We start from the raw sequence: 14,038 nt of genomic DNA on the forward strand, positions 1-14,038 counted from the left end.
GTGCACCGGGCCCGGCGGGGGGGGGGTCTTCCTGTGGCGTTGACATGGGGCGAGGGCGTGTGCACGGCCGGGGGGGGGTCTGTGGCTGTGAATGGGGGGACGGCGGCGGTGTGCAGCGGCCCACGCGGGGGGGGGGGTTCCTGTGGCTGTGAATGGCGGGGAGGGGCGGTGTGCCAGGGCCCGGGGGGGGGTCTGTGGCCTGTGACATGGGGGAGGGCGGTGTGCAGGGCCCGGGGGGTTTCCTGTGGCTGTGACATGCGGGGGGGGGGTCCATTTCTCGCTCGGCTCCGCCCCGCGGGCTGGCGCGTGTCCGCCCCACGCGTGTCGCCGCCCCACGCGGGACTTGCCCCTCCCCCTCCCGCGGGGCCCGTCCTTCGCCTCCAGGTGGATCACGTGACCGTCTCCAGACCCCTTTGGTGACACGTGTTCGGGGCCCCCCGCCGCCCCCCCCAGGTCTGAGTGCAGAGCAGGATGTTACCCACGTGCCGAATGACACCCCCTGCTCCCGCCCCCCCGAGCCTGCCAGACACGCGTGGGTGCTTGGGAGAGCGGGCGACGCCGGCCCCACGCACAGGGCCCCCGCGAAGGGCAGCCAGCCGGGGTAAGGAAAAGGCTTTATTCTGCAGGAGACGTGGCACAACAAACCACTCGTGTCAGCAGCATTCGAGTGGTGCTTAGCAAACCCTGCACCGCTGCAATCTGCTCAGCAAAAACCGGCTTCCTAACTGCCTGAAGACAGTCTAAAAGCGCAGGCTGCTGTGTCCCTGAGATATTTAATTTCTTTGAATGGTTGCCAGCTATCGTAAGGCTACGAGCTGTCAGGGGGTCGCTGCTGAAAATAATAACTACAGGCCCGTCCCAGCTCAGCCGGGGGGGCAGGTCCACGGCTGGCACGTAAAGCAAACACTGCATATCCTCGCTGCCCTTGAAATGCCCCCCGCTCGCCCCGCCAGAGCTGCCGGCAGGGTTTAAAGCGCTCAGTGTTCCTGCCGTGGTGGGGAGCTCTGAGCCCTTTCAATGCCGCCCGCAGCTTTGGCGGCCGGGCTGGGCCTGGCATTTAAAGGGCCCAGAGTGCCACGGCGGCTGCAGCCTTGGGCCCTTTAATTCGCCCCGGGGGCTCCCAGCCACCTCTGCAGCTGGGAGCCCCCTGGACGATTTAGAGGCCCTGTGACTTCCAGCCACAGCTGGTGCCCCAGGGCCTTTAAATCTTGACGCCATGCCCCCCACTCCGGCCATACGCGCATATTTGAAATCACGCCTGTTAAATGCACGTAAGTTGCGAGAGACCTGTAAGACTAAACATCGACCAGCTCTAAACCTGTGAAAACCACTGGGCTCCTCCCATGAGGGAGGTCGTCACCGCCCAATACTTAGCCACTAACAGGGCCATCCGTGCGGCCACCTAATTAAGGTGGTGGAGTTTGGTCTCTGGGTCCTGCTGTCACTTTTGAGGATGGCCAGAGGGCAGCGTTATTGGGGCTTGGCTGTTAAATAAAACCCCGTGGCTTAAATGCCAGTTGGCTGTGGCGTGCGGGTTTTTCCAGGCTGGCTTCTGCCGCCTTTGGATGCCTACACTGCTGTCGGGAAGGCAAATCCGAACCTGTAACTAGGACTTTTGCAGTCGTTTTCCCACCTTCGATTCTGTTTTTGCCCCATAGTTCCTGGTATTTTTCTGCAATGGCTAGAACTTGTGGGGGCCAGATCCACTCTTCAGATGCCTTAAAGGCTTTGCTGATATCTTCCCGGCTTCCCAGGAGCTGTTTTCCATTGGACCCTGCTAGCAAAATCAACCAACACTCTTAATTCTCTCAAGACACCAGCTCCTGGGATCTCTTCTCCAAAATCCATTAAGCCAAATTGCCCCTTATTTTCCTTCGCCCCACCCAATACAGAATCCATCTGCCAAAGGACACAAGGCACTTTGCCTCATTAAATCCTGGTGAGGGCTCAACTCCAGCCGGAGATTTAAACAGGCTTTTCTTTTGAGTGCTCATTAAGGATTAAGTGGCACCTGTATTTAACCATTCAGTCCGAATGCCTCGCCTTCAAACTCTACATAAACCACAAACCTTCCCCCACCTATCTGCATCCAAATGTGCCACTCTGGGGGAGTTAGGGGTGCCCGGCCTCCCCAAGGACAGGAGTTCGGAGGTGCACTTGGGATCTTCCCTTTGGGTACCTGTGGCTTGTACTTTAGGAGCCATTTCCAAATTTCCACTTGCCACGGATCCCTTGCGCCTGCCTCCCTTCTGTCCCTGTCCCCCTTTGCCCTTGCCTTCCTTTAGGCTTGTACCTGGGAGAGTTATTGCTTCACAAGGAGCCACAAATCCCTTTATGGCCATAAAAAGAAACAGCAATTTTTGAGCCCATTTTTTTTTAATTGACAATTTTTTTTAAACTCTTTTCCCGCCAGTCATTAGGATCAGTAGCAGAGTTAACATTCCTATCACTTGGCAGCCATATCTTTAAGGACAGCGGAAATACTTTCTGCTCCGGCATTAACCTTTAACTGATAAAAGAAAAAAACACACAAAAGAAAAAAGAAGTGAAGGGGGTGGGGGAAGTTAGGGGAATGTGGAGAAAGAAGCAGCTGAAGGAGAACATAAGAACGGCCATCCTGGGTCAGGCCAAAGGTCCATCTAGCCCAGGATCCTGTCTACCGCCAGTGGCCAGTGCCGGGTGCCCCAGCGGGAATGAACAGAGAGGGGAAGAGAGGATGGGGATGTGGAGAAAGAAGCAGCAGAAGGGACGGAAACCTAAGCCAATTTCCCTGCTGTCCTAATCTGGGGCAAAGAGTCTGACCGCTGCACGTTCTTCCCCTCCTTGATTGCCTCTTCGGGGACCAATCTTCCTCACCCTGGTGTTTATTATGGGGGCTGTGGATGGGGGTTTCTGCAGCTCCTCCAGTGTTCCAAGCAAGGGACCGTACAGAGACTGCCCGGAAGGGCCTATGATAAAAGGAAGCTCAGAGGGATAATTCCTTTCATAATTATAATACAGATACACATCGGGATCCTCTTCTGATGCATCCCCCTGGCCCTTCCCAGTTTATGACTTTCTCTAATCACTGCCACTGTTCCCTTCTGATCTCTCAACGTGGCTTTGAAAGCACCATTGTGTCATTTACATTTCCCGTGGTCTTCCCTAGGAATCCTTCAGTAAGGCCCGATTAGCTGTTTTGCTCTCAAGAGTCCTCTGTTTCAACACAGATACTTCCTGTTCCAACCGATTACTTTCTCACTCACTGTTACACACTTGTTTCTGCATTGTCATGATCTGCGCTGTCTTTAGGGTAGATTGGGGGGGGTTATTTTATTTTATCCTTTTCATTTTATTTAGGTTTTTTATTCTTGCCTTGATCTGATCTTTTAATTTAGGGTTCCACTTCCCACTCTGAACTCAGGGTACAGATGTGGGGGACCCACATGAAAGCCCCCCTGACTTTACAATCCACCAGCTTAGGTTAATACTTCCCCAAGGCACAAATTCCTTTCCTTGTCCTTGGATGGTACTGCTGCCACCACCAAGTGATATACACAAAAATTCAGGGAAGGGTCACTTGGAATCCCTATCCCCCAAAATATCTCTCCAAGGCCCTTCACCCTCTTTCCTGGGGAGGCTTGAGAATAATATACCAACCAATCGCCTCAGCAGTGTGAGCCCAGACCAGACTGTTCATCTTCAGGACACTGAAATCAACCAGGTTCTTAAAAGAACTTTATTTAGAAAGAAAAAAATAAAATAATCACACCTGCAAAATCAGGATGGAAGGTAATTTTACAGGGTACTAAAAAGATGTAAAACACAGAGGATTCCCTGCTGGGCTCAGCTTCACAGTTACAAAAAACAGGAATAAAACTACCTCTGTAGCACAGGAAAACTCACAAGCCAAAACAAAAGATAACCTGACGCATTTCTTTGCCCTATTTACAATTTCTGTGGTTTTAGATGGATTATTCCAGGTATATTTTCAAGAGATATTGTACCTGTTTGGCTTCTCCCTCCATCCGGAGAGGAAACAAAACAAGAAATCCTCCCAGATTTGAAAGTATCTTCTTTCCTCTTTGGTCCTTCTGGTCAGGTGTCAGCTAGGTTATAAGAACTGCTTAACCCCATACAGGTAAAGCGATTCAGTGCAGCTGCCAAGGCTGGATTTTATGCTGCTGCATACATAAACACTGCTACCTTTCCCCCTATATTTGTGACAACTACCATCTGCTTACAGCGTTGCAGGAATGTCTTAGGGCCGGTAAAGCTTCCTGTACAAAATCCGTCAAGCTGTTTCCCAAAATCATTTCCAGCTGTTCTTTCTTTCCAGATGTTCCCTTTCCTCCTGACATAATTTCTTACTCAACCGTGCTACCAGACCTGGGCCCTGACTCCCAGTAATGGAATGTATCCCTGCATTGAAATGTGGACTCTAAAATGGGGAATTTACAGGTTGCAACCTTGCCCCGCATCCTCCCTTCTAGCACAGCAAACAAACAAACCGTTTGTACCAATTGTCCCCTCCTCTCCACCACTCCTGGCAACTGGTTTGCCAAATCTGTTACCCGGGTTTTTCAGAACCCAAAGCAATGGCAACTTAATGGGTTTTCTTCAGGTGATGTCAGAAATAAATCAACAGGGATGCAGCTCCTCCATTTGATAAAATGATTGGCACAAGCAGAAGCGCTTTTATTTAAAACTGCCTTTATTTGGTTTGAAGCACACACATATATGTGCTGTAGCAGTAGCTGTTAGAGCAGTCAAAACATTTATATTTGAAATGTTTTTGAGGAATCCACAGCCAGCCTTCCAGGGCCCCTCCTTCTGTCCAGTTGCTGAGCACTTCAGGTGCCAGATCCTTGCCCAAAGAAAAGCACCTTGGACTGCTTCAGTGCACACTTTCTAACTAAACTTTGTATAGGGTGCCCGTGGAACAATGAGATTGGGACACCTGCCTTATGTGACGCTGTGCCTGCCCCACGAGGCACTGCAAACCCTTCCCAAAGCACCCTGCGGCCTGTTGCACAGTAGGATAGCGACCACAGTGCACCGCGATCTTTGCCATTGCAAGAGCTTCCAATGTAGCTGCGTTCCAGTGTGGACATGCAACAGCGGTTTAATTCCAGCATTTTAATAAAAGTGGTGTAACTCGTGGCTCAGAAACCTGCCAGTGTAGACATACCTAAGGGAGGTATAGGCCGAGGGGAGAAGCCCCCCCATTGGTGCAGGCTGCGTCTTCACCGAGGAGTTGCATCAGTGTTTTAAATGTAGACGAGCCCAAATTTAGAAGCAAAGGGCAGTTGCCAAGGACAGAGAGCGGAGAACGCTGCATCACGTGACACTTCAGGAGGTGGCAGGGTAGAATGTGAAAAACTCACCATGGCTCAGAAGAAAACACTTCTGGGGTGTCCGGGAAGGCGGTCTCAGCACCTCTCTTTCTTGTGTCACAGAGGCCGAAACAACACGTTCTTTCCTCTCCTGGTCTCTGTTATATTTAAATATATTTTAAAGAAGAGAAGCAGCACACCCCCTCCCCGCATTCAGCACAACCCAAGGCAGCGTGAGAACAACTGGGAATGAGACAGTCTGTCCACAAAGAGGGAATTAAGTGACTGTAACAATTGCCTTGCAGTGAGAGGAACAGTGTCCATGAGACACTGCAAACCCTTCCCAAAGCACCCTGCAGCCAGATGCATCTGAAGAAGTGGGGGGTTTTAACCCACGAAAGCTTATGCCCAAATAAATCTGTTAGTCTTTAAGGTGCCACCGGACTCCTTGTTGTTTTAGTACAAACGTGATGCTCCGGGATTGTTTAGATGAGGAGAACTGATCGAGGTTAGGTCAGGCCATGAGGAAGTGTGCTAGATAATTGCAGCCATTGCACACCGACTATGTTTTTACTGAAGCAATAGTTGTGTTTTTACATGGCAATACCGGGCAGATTTTATGGCAGCGGAGTTCACTGCTGTCAGCCTTAATGCCCCAACCTGGGGCTGCGGGACACAAGACTCATAACACAAAGGAATTGACAGAGCAAGAGGACTCACACCAAAGAACGGCGAGCTTTAAAAGCCAGCGGTAGATTTGAGAGACCATGGTGAGGCAAAAGCTTCAAACAGCCTGACAGGCCCCGATGTGGGAATCAGCAAAAGTATTAAAGAAAACCAATGTTTTGTTGGCTCTCAACAAGATTTTTGTAACGTCGATCTCCCTGGGGCATTCTCGGGGGATAAATAAGAGCTGAGCGCTGACAGAAGCTTTTCTCCCAAGAAGCATCTCTGGGGTCTCTCGCCTGTGTGGATCCTGCGACGTGCAGGAAGGGCTGAGCGCTGAGAGACGCTTCCCCTGCACTAGCAGCATTGATAGGGGCACTCACCTGCATGGATTCTCTGATGTGCAATACGCCAAGTGAAGGTGTTTCCGCACTCACAGAGTCTCTCTCCTGTGTGGACCCTCTCATGTCTAATGAGCATTGAGCTCTGAGTGAAGCGTTTCCCGCACTTATAAGGGGGCGCTCTCCCGCGTGCGAGCTTTGATGCGTAACAAGAGCGGCGATTCGAGCAAAGCTTTTCCCGCACTCACGGCATTCGTAGGGTCTCTCCCCCGTATGGATTCTCTGATGCGTGATAAGGGATGAGCTCTGAGTGAAGCTTTTCCCGCACTCGCAGCATTCATAGGGGCGCTCTCCTGTGTGGGTTCTCTTGTGTCTAATTAGGACTGACAGCTGAGAGAAAGTTTTCCCGCACTCGCGGCATTCATAGGGGCGCTCTCCGGTGTGGATTCGTTGATGTGTAATCAGATGTGAGCGCCGGGTGAAGGTTTTCCCGCACTCCCAGCATTCATAGGGTCTCTCCCCGCTGTGGCTTCTCTTATGGTCAAAAAGGCCTGAGCGGCTACTGAAGTTTTTCCCGCACTCGCATTCATAGGGTCTCTCTCCCGTGTGGATCCTCTGATGTGCAATGAGGGACGAACTCCGAGTGAAGGTTTTCCCGCACTCAGAACATTCAGACAGTCTCTCTCCTGTGTGGAGCCTCTGATGCGTAATGAGCCGTGAGCTCAGAGGGCAGGTTTTCCCGCACTCATAGGGTCGCTCCGCTGTGTGGATTCTCTGGTGTTCTCTAAGGTGTGGGTGACTGCTGAAACATTTCCCAGACTCCATGCACATGTTGGTTCTCTCTCCTGTCGGGTTTCTCTTCTGGGCTGTGGTTTCCTTCTGGTCCTTGGGAGTTTCCCAGTAATTAATGGATATACTCATGTTCTCCCCTGGCTGGTTTCCCTGCTCTCTCTCTGGACTGTGCTGAATCTCACAGGCTGTTCCCTGCTCATGACTCCTGGACATATCCCCTTTCGAGCTGTGTGATAACCCCACGTATGGTCCCACCTGCTCAGCATCTTCCTGCTGAGGATTCTCCTCCTTGTTCTCACTCACCATCCCATCACCTGCTGAGAAAGAGAGAGAAACTTCAGAAATGGGGATGGACAAGGCAAGGGCAAACCAAAATAAGTGCTAGTCAGACAGAAAAAAACCAGGATCCGAATCCCAACGAACGCTTTCCCACACAGGAAAAAAGAGGGGCATAAAATCTACTTCTACAGCCCATGGGAGGGGAGGTCAAGACAGGATGGGTAGGAAGCCATGAGCGATATCTGCCATGAGGCTATGACAGCTGCTTGGAGCAGTCCAGAACTCAGAGAGCTCACAAGGGCCTTGCAGGGAATCCCAGCTGTTTTCTTGAGGTGCTCCCAGGTTTCATGATTCCTCACCTGTGTGGGCATCCCTCCAAATCTCTCTTTCCGCTGAGCCCTGGACATCTGGGACCCTTGGCTTTACCTCTCGATCCTCCTGGGAGATCACATCAGATTTGGGAACTGGAAACCCTAATTAGAGAAAAGAAAACAAGTGAGATTGGGGGAGTCACAATAAAACGTTCTATTCTTTTAACTCCAGACCATTTTAAAGCAGTAATATGCTGGGGCCACCTCCCAGGGGCTCAAATATGTAGGACACTCTGCTTAATGAGGGATTTAATGATCTCCATTTCTGCTGCGGACACACACAGCCAGACAATCATCATCAAATGGTCCCCAAACACAGAGAAGGTAACGCCACGTCCTAGAAAGCGAAGTTTGCAGCCAGTGGGAAACCACCTGGAACTGCTTCTTACCGACAAAGCGAGGCCCAGAGACAATGAGTGAGTCACAGGGAAGCTGGGAACAGTAACTATGGGATGGTGGAGTTCACTGGAGGAATAGAAAGGAGGGAGGATGTCCCTGAGCTCAGTATCTTAGCAGTGCTAGACGTAAGGAAAGCACGTTCTGAGGAATTAGGGACTATTGCAACTCTGGTGTAATGGGAGGGAGGATGAAAATGCCCCATGGTGTGGAGAAGGCTGGGGAATCAGATGCTATCATTCAGGAGCAACAGACTCCAATTCCTCTGGAAAAAGAGAATATGAAGGATAGGAATTGGGCCACGTGACCCCAGGAGGGACTGACGCAAAGATCCCAAAGACCTTGCCGTGAAGAAAGCTTGCAGCTGGTATAGATGGGGAGGGAAATCAAGACCTCCTGAGTCCCCAGAAGCTGCATTACCAACGGTGACAGAATGCACCCCTGTGTTCATACCCTGCACGTTACTGTAATAATCTTTGCACACAATATGCCTTGTAAGGTATAAATTGAAAACTAGTAACTTGCAGGTCAGTAATATCATGGTAAAATGTATGTTACAACATTATATGTAAAGTTATGAACTGAAGTGTGTTTCCCAGACAAGTCTGTGGAGAAGGGAAACATGTTTCTCCAAGACAAATGAATGCCAGGCCAGATGTCATCAAACCTGATGAGCCAGCAGCTCTCGAGCGGGGTAAGAACAAACAGATCTGCATCTTAGCAAACAACGTAGCAAACCTCCCCCCTACCAGACTCCATGTCTCCTAGACCTCACCTAGAAAGCGTTTTGTCTTGGGGTCATTTCCAGGAAGATGCATTTTCAAAGGGTGACAATGAGGGGCAAACCCCAGAAGGTATCTCTCACCGAAGATGACAAAAGAAACAGCTACTGGGCTTTGGGGGAGGGGTCCTGACCAGAAAGCATGAGGTAAGGTCGTCACTATTTTGGGAGGCTGGGCCAGCCTTACAGATGGGCATTGCAGTGACAGGGGGACCACTATGATCATCTCCCCCCAAACACATACACAGAAACAGCCAGCCCAAGACCTCTTTAACACCTCCCCCCCCCCAAGCACTGGGCTCAAAGCTGGGGAGTGGCAGGGCTGTGGGTGCCCCACCTGGGGGCTCCTGCCATGCGCCGGGCTCAAACTGCTACTCCCAGCTGGGCTGGGGTGGGATGAGACTTCTTCCCCTGCATGGACCACTCCCTGGGCTGGGTCAGACCCGCCTCTGGGAACCTTCCCCAGCTGCAGAAAACTCGGCTGCTGCTGGGAACCCAGCTCTGAAGGCAGTGCCAGCGCCAGCAGCAGCACAGAAATGAGAGTGGCAATACCATGCCACCCCCTGACAATAGCCATGCAATTCACCCAGGGCCCCGTTTGCGATTGGGACACCCATGATTAACCATCGTGAAATTCCAGATTTAAATGTCTGAATCTACGGAACAGAAGACGTTTAAAATCCTACGACCGTTAAACGGACCAAAACAGATCGAGTTTGGCAGGGCCCTAATGATTGATGTTGACCTGGTTACGAGGATATTTGCCATACGAATTCTTTGTTTTCGTTTAAAAGGCGGTAAGGAAAATGTATAGGAAGGGAAGGAGAATGACCCTTGGTAAACACTTCCGTGTTGTTAAGAGTCAAGGTCCAAATGATTAGCTTTGAACTTCTCTACCTCCTGGGTCAAGCCAGTTTACAGACCTGGGTTAGACCCCAAAGCCCTTGGACCTAGGAGATCGAAAGGTCTGGAGCAGTAGAAAAAGGGATTCTCTCTCAAAAGGAGCCTGCCTGTTCAGATGGTTGTTTGGGAGAAAGAAACAGAAACACATGGAAGCTACAGGGGTGTCTGAAGAAGATAGACCTGCCTACCTGACCAACGGGATGCTGGGCATTTAGGTAAGAGAGGCATATTATGTCAAAATCCTTTTTTCTGCTTTCCTGTTTTCCTACTGCAAAATAAACACCACTTTGGTTTGCAGAAGGCTGGGCTGTCTCTGGGCACCACTGACACCAGACTGCCCAAGGTGCTGGTTAAGCATGGCTGAAATACAGGGGATTAGGAGCAGAACTGCCGTCTTCCACTACAGGAGAGGGAAAGGCCCGAGGCAGGGCACTTAGAGAGACCAGGAAAGGGACACAGCTAATCCTCTCACTCGCTATGCCACCCACTTCCCTCCCACCCACTGCTCTCAGCTCTCCCCACCTCCCGGGACTCCAGCACCCACTTCTTGTCTTCTCGCCTTCCCTCCTATTCCCCCACATTCCTGCTCCCCCAAACACTTTCCACCACACCTTCCCACTGGACCAAGTGTTCCCTGGAGACCGGAGAGTTGTGTGTCTGGGGTGGTTTAGACACCACAAATCCTGCATCTTGGAGGGGGGGGGGATTAAGAGGGGTAGACCAGATACCCTTTGTGGTCCCTTCTAGCCCGTGTTCTAAGGGTTCCCTCTTTCCCTCTCTCCACATCCTCACTTTTCCAACTGCTGGTGCCATCCGCTTATTATTATTTTCTATAATTTAATTTATTATTAGGATTATTGTCGTGCTAGCAAACCCTCGCCAGGGCCAGGACCCAAGGTGGTGGGAATCTGCAGACAACAGAACAAAGAGAGAGTCCTGCCCCCAAGGCCGGCCGATTGTCTACGAATCAGACAAGAGACGTATGGATTCAGACAGATGGAGAAACACAAGATAAAAAAGGGAAGGAGGAGGAGCTGGGGAACTACAGGCCAGTCAGCCTCACTCAGATCCCTAGAAAAAATCAATGGAGCGGGTCTCAAGAAATCAATTCTGAAGCAAGTTAGAGGAGAGAAAGTTAATCAAGAAACGTCAGCATGGATCACCCAAGGGCAATCATGGCTGGACTAACCTAATTGCCTCTATGATGAGATAACTGGGATCTGTGGCTGAATGGGAAAGCAGTGATGTGTTAATCCTTGACTTTAGCAAAGCTTTGAATACAATCCCACAGTATTCTTGCTGACAAGTATAAAGAAGTAGGCTGGATGAATGACTATAAGTGGATAGAAAGATGGCTAATATCGTCGGCTCAACGGTAGTGATCACAGCTCCATGTCTAGTTGGCAGCCGGTTTTCAAGCGAAGTGCCCCAAGGTCAGTCCCTGGGCCAAATTTTGTTCAATATCTTCCTTAATTATCTGGAGGATGGCGTGAGATTTGCACCCTCAAGCAAGTCTGGCAGATGACAACTATACTGGGAGGAGTGTAGATATGCTGGAGGGTAGGATAGGATACAGAGGGACCCTAGACAAAATTAGGGATTAGGGCCAAAAGAAAACCTGATGAGGTTGCAACAAGGACAAGTGCAGAATCCTGCACTTAGGACGGAAGAAATCCCATGCACTTGCTACAGGCTGGGGGACCGAGTGCTAGGCAGCAGTTCTGCAGAGAAGGACCTAGGGGTTACAGTGGACGAGAAGCTGGAATATGAATCAGCAGTGTGCCTTGTTGCAAGAGAAGACCAACGCATTATTTGGGATCCGTCATAAGTAAGGGCATTGCCAGCAGACTGAGGATGTGATCATCCTCCCCTCTACTCGACATTGGTGAGCCCTCATCTGGAGTACTGTGTCCAGTTTTTGGCCCCACACTAGAAGAAAGGATTGGAAAGAGTCCAGTGGAGGGCAACAAAAATGATTAGGGGGCTGGAGCACATGACTTATGAGAAGAGGCTGAGGGAACTGGGATTGTTTAGTCTGCAGAAGAGTGAGGGGAGATTTGATAGCAGCTTTCAACTACCTGAAGGGGGGTCCCAAAGAGGATGGATCTGGACTGTTCTCAGTGGTAACAGACGACAGAACAAGGAATAATAGTCTCAAATTGCAGTGGGGGAGGTCTAGGTTGGATATTAGGGAACACTATTTCACTAGGAGGGTGGTGAAGCACTGGAATGGGTTCCCTGGGGAGGTGGTGGAATCTCCTTCCTTGGAGGTTTTTAAGGTCAGGCTTGACAAAGCCCTGGCTGGGATGATTTAGTTGGGGATTGGCCCCACTCTGAGCAGGGGGGTGGACTAGATACCCCTGAGGTCCCTTCCAACCCTGATATTCTATGATTCTGATTCTGTGAAACGCCCTGATTGGCAGTGGTCTCAGCATCTGAGCCATTGCCATGTATGAGATAATATATAAGGGGAGGGTCAGACCATGAAAGTGGAAAGAGGCAGGTGATGTTAGACGCAGTAGAGATGGGGGAGCCAGTGGAGGGATTCAAAGACAGGGCAGCGTCCTGGATTTACAAGGTGTTCAATGACCCAGCCTTTAATCCGGTCTCCTTCTTGGGACTGCCCTCTTTGGGATACAACGGCATCAGGGAGTGAGATGCCTTCGAGTCTGGGTCTACAGACCTGTGTAAGCGGGTCTCGCACTAGTGTATTAAAAATGGCGGTGGAGACATTCCTTCGACTTTGCAGCTCAGCCTGGAGCCCAGCATCTCAAGCCCAGCCACCCCCTCAGTTTGAGAACCCACGCTACAAGCCAATCCGCAATAACTGCGCAGACGGTTTTAGCGCATCAATGGGAGTCTGGACCGACCCCGGCTACATACTAGGCTTAGCTTTTCCCCGAGGGCGAGCCCCACCGTTTCACTTCTCTGAGACTGGGTCTTCCAGCAGCAACACCCCTTTTCTCACTGTGGTTTTTCAGTGACTCCAAACGAGTTCAGGCTCCCAGGAGAGATGTTCATAGGCTCTGACTTCCCCTCTTCCTGGTGGGTGCTTGACTCCCTGGTGCCCCTGGCCCTACCCTCATCCCGTCCCCATTGCACCCTTTCCCCAAAGTCCCCACCCCACCCCGCCTCTTCCCCGCCTCCTCCCTTGAGCACATCCCCACTCCTGGAAAGTCCTAAGCACCGCCAAACAGCTGTTAGGTGGTGGTGAGGAAGCGCTGGGAGGGAGCGGGGGAAGCGGGGACGTGGTGCACCCGGGGGGGAGAAGGAGGCAAGGAGGGGAGAGCTTGGCTGCTGGTGGGGGCGGAGCACCCACAGACTTGGCGCCTATAGAGACACTCGCTATTGAGGCGTGATGCAATCGGTCGGTATTTGCACCACTGCAAGACAAGCCGACGTTGGCAAGGCACAAGATTTAAACAGCCGTCCATCAATCTGGTAAAGCAAAACTTAACGCCAAGTTCACGTGGTCGGACTCATCTACTCAGGTTTTCCAAAGCTGCTCAATTTCATCTCTGTCTCCCCGTCTCAGTCTGTCTGCCCTCTCCCGTCTCTTCATAGCCTACTCCCTTTGTCCCATGTAGCAATCCTTGTGTGTTCCCATGGTGGCTCTCACTCATTACAAGTTACTGGCCAGTCACGGAGTTTCCCAGTGTTTCTACAGGGGGCTCCATCCATATGTGGACAGTTCTTAACAGTGTCTTCATGCCAACCCAGACAGGCCTACATTACGCCAACGGCCATTACATTCCCTGTCCCAGAAGAGGAATTCACTCCTTCACATCCACTGGGCAACAACGGAAAGTGAGAGGGGAAATTTAGTCAGGTGTATTTTTCATTAAAAAAAACCCTAACCCTACAGAAATGCCCATAGGGCTAGGATAATGAATCATGAAAAGTATGGAAGTGTACAGCTAGAAAAGACCTCAGGGTGGCATCTAATCCGCTCCACCCCCAGTCTCAGACAAGATAAAATACACCTAGCCCATCCCTCACAGGAGTTTGTCTAACTTGTTTTTAAAAACCTCCAATGACAGGAATTCTACAACTCCTGCTGGTGCCTGTTCCAATATTAATTTATCTTTATAGCTGGAAAACTTTCCCTAGTATCGAGCCTAAATGCCCCTTGCTGCAGATCATGCCAACTACTTCTTGTCCCATCCTGGTGGGCATGGAAAACTACGGACCCCC

General features: G+C 50.9%; 3 protein-coding genes across 3 annotated transcripts in view; 2 read left to right on the forward strand and 1 right to left on the reverse strand.

Annotated features, from left to right (window-relative positions):
* The window catches only part of LOC116824745 (uncharacterized), an 864,335-nt gene that overhangs the window by 660,655 nt on the left and 189,642 nt on the right, over positions 1-14,038 (forward strand). The gene's annotated exons all lie outside the window — the stretch shown is intronic.
* The window catches only part of LOC116829256 (uncharacterized), a 385,131-nt gene that overhangs the window by 360,381 nt on the left and 10,712 nt on the right, over positions 1-14,038 (reverse strand). The gene's annotated exons all lie outside the window — the stretch shown is intronic.
* Positions 1-14,038, forward strand: part of LOC116824014 (uncharacterized) — a 585,485-nt gene that overhangs the window by 269,414 nt on the left and 302,033 nt on the right.

The sequence above is a fragment of the Chelonoidis abingdonii genome, chromosome 11, assembly GCF_003597395.2.
Source record: "Chelonoidis abingdonii isolate Lonesome George chromosome 11, CheloAbing_2.0, whole genome shotgun sequence".
Taxonomy (NCBI): domain Eukaryota; kingdom Metazoa; phylum Chordata; order Testudines; family Testudinidae; genus Chelonoidis; species Chelonoidis abingdonii.